The sequence below is a fragment of the Amblyomma mixtum genome, chromosome 10 (assembly GCF_055824585.1).
Source record: "Amblyomma mixtum isolate Tamu chromosome 10, ASM5582458v1, whole genome shotgun sequence".
NCBI classification, from domain to species: Eukaryota; Metazoa; Arthropoda; class Arachnida; order Ixodida; family Ixodidae; genus Amblyomma; species Amblyomma mixtum.
In genome coordinates, this window is record NC_143021.1 from 12,413,963 (window position 1) to 12,422,704 (window position 8,742).

Genomic DNA, 8,742 nt, shown 5'->3' on the forward strand with positions numbered 1-8,742 from the left:
GTCGGGACAACCTTCAGTCTGCCGCTCGCCTATCCAGTTACTACTCCACTGAGTCAAATCAATAGATGTACATTCTGATACATAAAATTATCATAGATGATATCGCACCTAAAAGGCGACAACAATCGACACGACAGCGCAGAAATCTGCTTAGAAGTGCCAGTTTCCAGTCCGTACACTACCTGGTCGACTGCCCTCGGACGTCACGTTAACGAGTAACTGCGCGCAAGATAACCGCAGTACTGTTTGGAAGAGGGAAAATGTGAGCAGTGACACACAGCACACACCCTCATACGTTAGCTGATGGAGCACAACAACGGCAGAAGCGAGCACGTAAACGTGCGTTCTACGCGCGGCGCCGACGCGACCCGCAGTCCCTCGTGTAGAGATTGCCGAGATGGCAGGGTTGCAGAGTTGGGCCGGCTACTAGGCCTAGCCTGGACCCATGCTAGCGGACGGAGCCGCAGCAGTGAACGCTCTCAAGACCGGAAGCCAAAGACCCTTTATTGACGCCGGCGTCTCTATTTATAGAGCCGAACCAGCGCCCTCTACATCTCCCCTTCCCGACACATTGACCCCCATCGCGCACACGACACAGCTCACTGTCACACAGTCTGCGAGGTTCAGTCACACAGGTTCACAGGTTCAGTCTGCTCGGTGTCCTCACACGTCGGCCGGATCTTGTAGTGCGCCCAGGTGGTGACGAAGAGGGGAGAGCGTCCAGAACTTCTTCTGGCGAAGACTGAAGCATCTCACGATGAGGTGAGGGACCGTGCAACCCTCGAGGTGGTGTAGAAACAGGGCTGCTGTCAAGTGCATTTGTCGGAGACGACAGCGTGCTTGAACCCTGAGGTTCAGTACTTGCGCCCGAGGACTCCTCTGATGCTGCTTGAGTCTGAGTAGGCAAGGTCGAGTGCCCGTTCTCATTCCACACAAGCTCTGTCGACTGCGGAACAGAAATGTCATTGACAAAAGGCATCAAATGAATCCTGTTGCGGACTAGAACCTTAGTCGGCGTCTCCACCACATAGCAGCGCGGTCGGGCTGCTGGACTAAGTACCACCGCAGGAGTTTTTACGTCTCGGACCCAAACACGATCCCCAGCTTCTAGATCTCTCTGACGACTGGCTGCATGCCTTTTGTCGTAATGCTTCTTCTGAAGCTGGCGAGCCTGCCGATCCCTGGAGTGGAAAGTCGTAGATGACGGCCATTTGAGTCTCAACTGGCACTTAGCCATTGGCAACCTTGTTCTCAATCTTCTACCTAACAATAGCTGCGCTGGGCTGTAACCAGTGACACCCGGAGTATTACGATAGGCCAACAATCCCAGAAATGGATCTGAAGACTTGGTGAAGATGTCTTTGATGGTGCGAACCATTCACTCAACTTCACCGTTCGATTGCGGGTAATTAGGGCTTGACGTTCTATGTTCGAAACCATACTGACCCGCAAAGGAGGAAAAGAGCTTTGAAGAGAACTGAGGTCCATTGTCACTTCTTACTAGCTTGGGTATGCCGAATCGAGCAAAGATGCTTTTGATGGCATTTATAACATCAACAGAAGTTGTATTCTTCAGGTGAATGACATCTGGATATCTCGAGTAATAGTCGACTACCAACAGATAATCATGACCTCTGTGCTTGAACAAATCTATGCCAACCTCCTCCCATGGCATCAAAGGAGTTTTTGTAACCATAAGTGGCTCCTGACGAGGGATTCGTGTTGAAGCACATTGTCGGCACATGAGTACCTTGTCACGGATCTGTTGAGACATGCCAAACCACCAAACAGCTTCTTGCGCCCGTTGGCGTGTTCTATTGATACCCTGGTGACCCTCGTGGAGAAGTTCTAATGTCACCTTTTGGAGAGAAGCAGGGATGACAAGTCTATGGTCCTTAAAGAGAATACTATCTATGAGGGACAAATCACCTCTATACTCCCAATACTTTTTCATATATTGTGGAAGCCTTTCCTTACGCGGCCAACCCTGAGTACAGTATTGAGTTAAAAGGGTACATTCTCCATCCTGCTGTTGATGGCTGCGAACATCATCAGGACTGATTAGACGAGTCTCAGTGATTGCTGAAATATGCAGCTGTAAGAATTTTTCGACCATATCCACTTGTTGGGGAGGTGAAGCTACTGGAGTGCGAGACAGCGTGTCTGCAGTAGCAAGCTGCTTGCCAGGCACATAAACAACTCGGAACTGATATCGCATCAGTTTGATACGGAACCTCTGAATCCTAGGTGGCATCATGTCAAGATCTGATTTCCCTAGAAGAGTTACTAGAGGTTGCTGATCTGTTTCCACAATAAATGAGATACCACGAATGAACTGGTCAAACCGGTAAATTGCCCATGTCACTGCTAGAGCCTCTTTTTCGGTCTGGCTGTAGCGTTTTTCTGCCTCTGACAGAGCACGAGACGCAAATGCTACAGGACGTAGCTCACCAGTGGGCTGTTCTTGCAAAAGAACTGTGCCAATGCCAAAAGAGCTGGCATCACATGACAGAGTGGTGTTGTAGCTTGGATGATACTTAGCTACACAGAGTGAAGACGTGAGCATTGACTTGACATTGTTGAAAGCTAACTCTTGCATAGGACCCCAGTACCAGTCGCTATGCTTATTTAGAAGTTCTCTAATCGGTGCTGTAGCCTGTGACAGGTTTGGAAGGAAGCTACCAATGTGATTCACCATACCAAGAAACCGGCGAACACTATGAACATCTGTCGGAGTTGGTAAAGAACGGATAGCTTCAAGCTTGTCAGGACTGGGAGAAATACCATTTTCACTTACAACTACGTCTAGGAATTCTATTTGCCGTTGGCCAAAACAACATTTGTTTTTGTTAAGCTTTACACCTGCTTTGCTTAGACGATCCAGAACTTCAGATAACTTCTGGTCGTGTTCCTCTTTATCTTTCCCAAAAACCAGAATGTCATAAATCATATTAACAACATTAGATTGGCCTTCCAAGATTCTAGCCATTTCCCTTTGAAAGAATTCCGGAGCAGATGTTATTCCAAACGGTAAACGACAGTAGCAGTAACGACCAAAAGGCGTGATGAATGTAGTGAATTCCTGACAATCTTCCGAAAGACGGATTTGATGAAATCCGGCAGTAGCGTCCAGCTTTGAGAAAACTTTGGCATCACCTAGTTGTCCTAACACCCATTCAACCGTAGGTAAAACGTGCCTTTCCCTGAGAACTTCCTTGTTAAGTTTAGTCAGATCCACACAGAGGCGGTATCCACCTGAAACTTTTGGAACTACCACCAAGCCTGCACACCATGCCGTTGGCTTGTCAATACGCCTAATAACTCCCTGTCTTTCAAGCGAGTCAAGTTCATCTTTAACCACGTTATGGAGGGGCAGGGGAATCCTACGTGGGACGCTCAGAGCAAAAGGTACAGCGTTCGGTTTTAGTCGGATAGTGTACTCCGCACCAAAAGTCCCTAAGCCTTCAAAAATATCCTGCGTCGGCAACTGACCAGGAGAATGAGAAGGAGGAGCCTGACTTACTTGCGAACGTGCCAGAGCATCAACGAAATGAACAACTCCAAGAGCTGTGATGGCTGGATAACCCAGAAGTGGCGTCGACTGCGATGGCAGGACGTAGACTCTCTGCTGCGAAGTGCGACCTTTCCATTCGAGGGTAGCTAACTAAAAATTGACCAGCAACCCTCAACTGCCGGTTGTCTGGACCGGTGAGGCAACCCTCCGGCGCGTCCAGCCGCGACGGAATGCCTGGAAAAGTGGCGGGAACCACAGTCACTTCTGCACCAGAGTCCACTTTAAATTCAAGAGGAAGTCCGTTGACCTTCACACACACGAACTTGGCGTTCTCCGTCTTCTCCTTCTTGATAGGATGCACAGAAATGGAGTGCGAGTGTCTTGCGGATGAGCGTTGCTTGGAGACGCAGACGCTCTCAAAATTACCCTTCTTTTTGCAGAATCTGCATGCAGCGTTCCGCGCAGGGCAATTATCACGTGTATGAGCTTCGCGTCCGCAGAAGTTGCAGGGTTTTTCCGAAGCGTTTCGACGAGCGTCTCTCGTTATGGATTTGCGACGCGCGGTGGCGTCCACATGCACAGGCAAAGTACCGTTGTGCGCTCGTTCCTGGCTTTCCTTCTGCGCGTCTTCATACATGCGTGCATGTAAAAGCGCCTTCTCGAGAGTCAAATCCGGCGTTCGGCAAAGCTGTTCCGAAAGCTTAGTGTCGAACAGGCCAACAACGAAGCGGTCACGAACCAGCCTGTCTTCGACGCTGGAAGAGCCGTAATTGCATTTCTTTACCATCGAACGCAGAGTGGAATAGAACGCGTCCACGCTCTCGGATGGTTGTTGTACACGCTTATGGAAGCGAAAGCTTTCATGAACTTCGTTCACAGGATGAATGAAGTGAGCCGTGAAACGTTGTTTAACTTCTGCATACGACGCGCTTTCCAGCTCGGTGAGCCCAAGAGAAGAGAGGATGCGGCGCGCTTGAACACCCATGCAATAAAGAAGTGTGCGAATCCTTACTTCATCTGTTGCTGAAGATGCACCCGTGGCGACAGCAAAATCTTCAAATTGCTCCACCCACGATGACCAGGAGGCCGGGTCATCGAAGTCGAACGCTGGTGGCGGCGCTAGGCCAGACAAACCCGCGAATCGAGGTTGCGTCTCAGTCGAAGACGACGCGTCCATGGCGCTGCAGATGGTCTTGGTCTTGAGATAGCCTAAAGATTTCAAAAAAAAAAGGAAAAATCAGAATCCAAACACTTCTGACACCATGTAGAGATTGCCGAGATGGCAGGGTTGCAGAGTTGGGCCGGCTACTAGGCCTAGCCTGGACCCATGCTAGCGGACGGAGCCGCAGCAGTGAACGCTCTCAAGACCGGAAGCCAAAGACCCTTTATTGACGCCGGCGTCTCTATTTATAGAGCCGAACCAGCGCCCTCTACACCTCGGGCCGCGCGCGCCGACAGATGGCGACTGGTGTCTAGAGTAGGAGCGCGCCCGCAGCCTGCGTGCGAGGGTAAAAAAATCTGGTCTATAGAGCTGAGGAGCCATAAATGGCTGAAAAGCAACCCATTTGACCTGAAAAACTTTGGCCAAGGCCGCGTTCTTTCTATGCCTTCAATACATACAACTGCACGTGGCGATCAGTCTGTTTTGCAATAGAAAGCTGAAAAAAAGATCGCAAGAGAAAAACGGAACAAGAAATAGGCGCATATATGAAATCATGCCCTTGTTTACAGAACCGTGAAAAAATTTCATAAAAAAAAGCGATGCATGCCATATTTATATGAGAATGCAAATTGTTATGGAAGTGGCTTAGGAACCCAAATTATTTCTCCTCTGCAGAGAAGAAAAACTCTCGCGCGTTTCCGTGGTCCTGTCCCATGATCTTCACGTATTTCCTTCCATTTGATTTGATGCTTTTATACTTCAGTTATTCGCATCCAGTGTTAACCTGCATTCGGCAAGAATTACAAATTTGTTGCGCTGCTTTTCTGGAACTTTGGCGCTTTTTTGGCTACTTTTGACACTCCGGCGACACGTTGGCTACTTTTTGGCTACTTTTGAGATTTTTGTGGCGCTTTTTTGAGTTTAGGACCTGGCAACCCTGTGACTGGGCTTGCTTTGCGCGACGGCGGGCGCGCAGCGCTGGTTTCCAGAGAGGCCAGCCAGCGAAATGTGGGCGCAGCACAACAATACCTGATAATATTAAACTGAAAACAAACTGTGCAATCTTTCAAAACGTTCCTGATAAATATGTGAGGTTATGGTGTATTGTTTTTCTTTTTGTGAGGATGTGTGTATTGTGTACGCCTACTTTTGTTTATCTCTAGATTGTTGAGAGTGTGACTTTTATTTTATGAACGCAATGTGTCGTCTTCGCGTGCCGCATTTATAATGCACAGTATTTTGATGGACCCTAAACTAGCCTCTGGCTATGGGTCGTAGCCTTGCAAATCGATTTTGTTTTGAAATAAAAAAAAACACATTACCGGCATTACTTCCAACCTTTTCAATTACTGGGAGGGGGGGGGGGGGACGGACACAGCGCTGACTTCACTTTTTAACAGACGTATACTTCCCTAGTGGTCGTAGCTCTGATGCCAATCCGAGTGTTCAGTAAAGGTAACCGACCGTTCATTCCTGTTGCCAGCAGTACCGGAGTAGCCGGATATTGCTGTTTTCATGAAACCGACGCCACGCTGCAGCGGCGCAATGAACTAGTCTAAGAAGAACCGGCCCAGCGCTAAGGCGGTTGTTTGCTCCTTTGCGAGTGCTTCATCGGCGCGTTCAGACGTTGTTGTCACAGCTTTCTTACAAAAATGGTGGCGATTTTCACAACATATAGACGGCACATACTGAGGCCACGCTGCGATGCCGTCTACGAAGAACTCACCCTGCAGATCCGTGGTGCTGGTGCTGCTGCGCGTACTTTCGGAAGTCATCCGCAAAGCGAGGTGGCAGAATAGAAAAAAAAAGCTTGGCAGCGCGATGCGCTCCTTTTAAGAGCGTTAGCGCTTATTCATCACGTTTCTCGATTTCTTGGTGTCTGCTACCACCTCCCTTAGGCGTGAAATTTTCTGTCTGAGGAACTCAAGATGGCGGCCCCCATAGTAAATCGATATAACAACCCAATCGGTGGTTGATTGGTGGCGTCATTAGTATATCGAATTGCTGATTGGCGACCTCAGTGATTGGTGACGTCACTGAACTAGTCACATGACTATGTTTAATCGCTTCTAACTCTGTAATTAATGATGAATCATAACACAAATTTGATATTTGGTATCCTCTATATGAGTAGAACAGGCTAGACACCAAAATTTAACTAATCAAGTTAATATTTAGTTATAATTATGCTATTTAATTGCTAATAATTAAATAACTGATAACGTCATGATCTAACTAATGAATATTAGTAACGGGCTCGATGAGTAGGACATGCTAGACACTAATATTGTCTAATTAGGTTAATATTTACTTATGGTTAGGCTTAACATGCTGGCCGTGTCGTCAGCATTCGGCAGCTCACTATTTCATACCTCACGGCGACCGGGCATCTACCGCCTTGAGGTAAGGAAAAATGACCAAGGAAAAATGACCCTCCAAGGAGTCGAAAAACTTTTTCAGCCCAAATTGGTCAAAAAAATGGCTGAGGCTTAACTTGGTTAAGCCTGGAGAATGCGAAGCATCATCGTGTCGCGTAATTTGGAGGCGCACAACCACAGCGACGGCGCGAGGTGGGCCCCCGTTTCTCCACTGTCGTGACGTCATCGTGTCACGTGGTGTGACGTCATGTATCACGTGATTTGGAGGTGCACAACCACAGCGACGGCGCGAGGTGGGTCCCCGTTTCTCCACTGCCGGGACGTCATCGTGTCACGTGGTGTGGCATCATCGTGTCACGTGATTTGGAGGCGCACAACCACAGCGACGGCGCGAGGTGGGCCCCCGTTTCTCTACTGTCGTGACGTCATCGTCTCACGTGGTGTGACGTCATGTATCACGTGATTTGGAGGCGCATAACCACGGTGAAGGGCTGAAGTGGTATCTAAAGTAGTATGCTTCGCATAAAATATCGGAACTCAAGGCGGCAGGCGCTGGCTCGCCGTAAGGTATGGAAAAGTAGCCTAATCAAGTGGCAATACATCGCATGGACGATAGATGGCGCAACCGAACAGCTAACGCTCGCTACTTCAACGTCTTCCAGACGGTGGCGGCATTTTTTTGTACGTCAACGAGATGGAAAAGCTTGGGGGTATCATTCCATTGTTTCACCACTGCTTGCAGTTTGAAGAGAAAGCAGCTTTGGGTGCAGAAATGGCAGATTGGCAAGCCAGCGTCCAAGGTCGTGTGTTCGTGCCATTTTCAGGGAGACTATTACTTTCGCCCAGGCAACGACTCGGTGCCATTGTAGCTTTCTTTGGTTCCAGTTTGACGACTAGAGTGACACCCGTGGCTGGTCGTTGCCGCTGCGATGCAAACATAACTCTCGCAAAATTGTGCCTCGTCGGAACCAAAGCAAACGACCCACCAATGTATTTTTCCCTATCTGCGTTTAATATTTTCGCATTTGTGTTTGTGCGTTCTAAACACTCATGTTTCACGGTCGCCAACACAAAGCCTCAAAGCGAAGTGACCGAACCATGCAATCAATTAAAGGGATGGTATAGTGATGTTCCAGGAAAGTGGGACTGAGTTTAGTTAGTTGCTTAATCCCTCAATTACTCTAATTAACCTTTCTAGTCAGACCACATAAAAAATTTCAGGGGGCACTTTGGCTCTCTAAAGTGCTGCAAGGTGAAAGCGTTTCCTGGCGCACTGTTTGTTTTCATTTACTTTTTATTTTTCATATTTTAGTTTTTATTTTGCTCCTTTTATTTCTATTTTTATTGTTTTTTATTTTTATATCTTATTCTTATATTGTTTTTATTAGTTTACTTTCTTATTTTTCTTTTTCTTGACTTTATTACTTTTATTTTATTTATGAAACCCATGCATTCACTAGATGCGCCTTTATTCATGCTCGCACCTTGAGCCTTCGTGGCTGACCCTCGGCGCAGTTTCTTTTATTGCGAAAGCAATACTACGTTAACTTTCAGCTCCTCCTTCAGCTCCTTCCAGTTACCATTAACCTTTAGCTTGACCTCTGCTATGACGTCATACCATCTGCCGCAAAAACCAGGGGCCCAACTTGTGCCGTCGCGAGGCGAGGCCGCGCTTGGTAGCTGCTGCC

General features: G+C 47.9%; 1 long non-coding RNA gene across 1 annotated transcript; it reads right to left on the reverse strand.

Annotated features, from left to right (window-relative positions):
• Positions 1-484: 484 nt before the first annotated feature.
• LOC149325152 (uncharacterized) lies at positions 485-4,691 on the reverse strand. Its single transcript, XR_016286288.1, has 2 exons — positions 4,527-4,691; positions 485-3,748 (listed from the first exon to the last, which is right to left on the reverse strand). It is a non-coding gene; the product is annotated as an uncharacterized LOC149325152 (long non-coding RNA).
• Between the last annotated feature and the right edge of the window lie 4,051 nt (positions 4,692-8,742).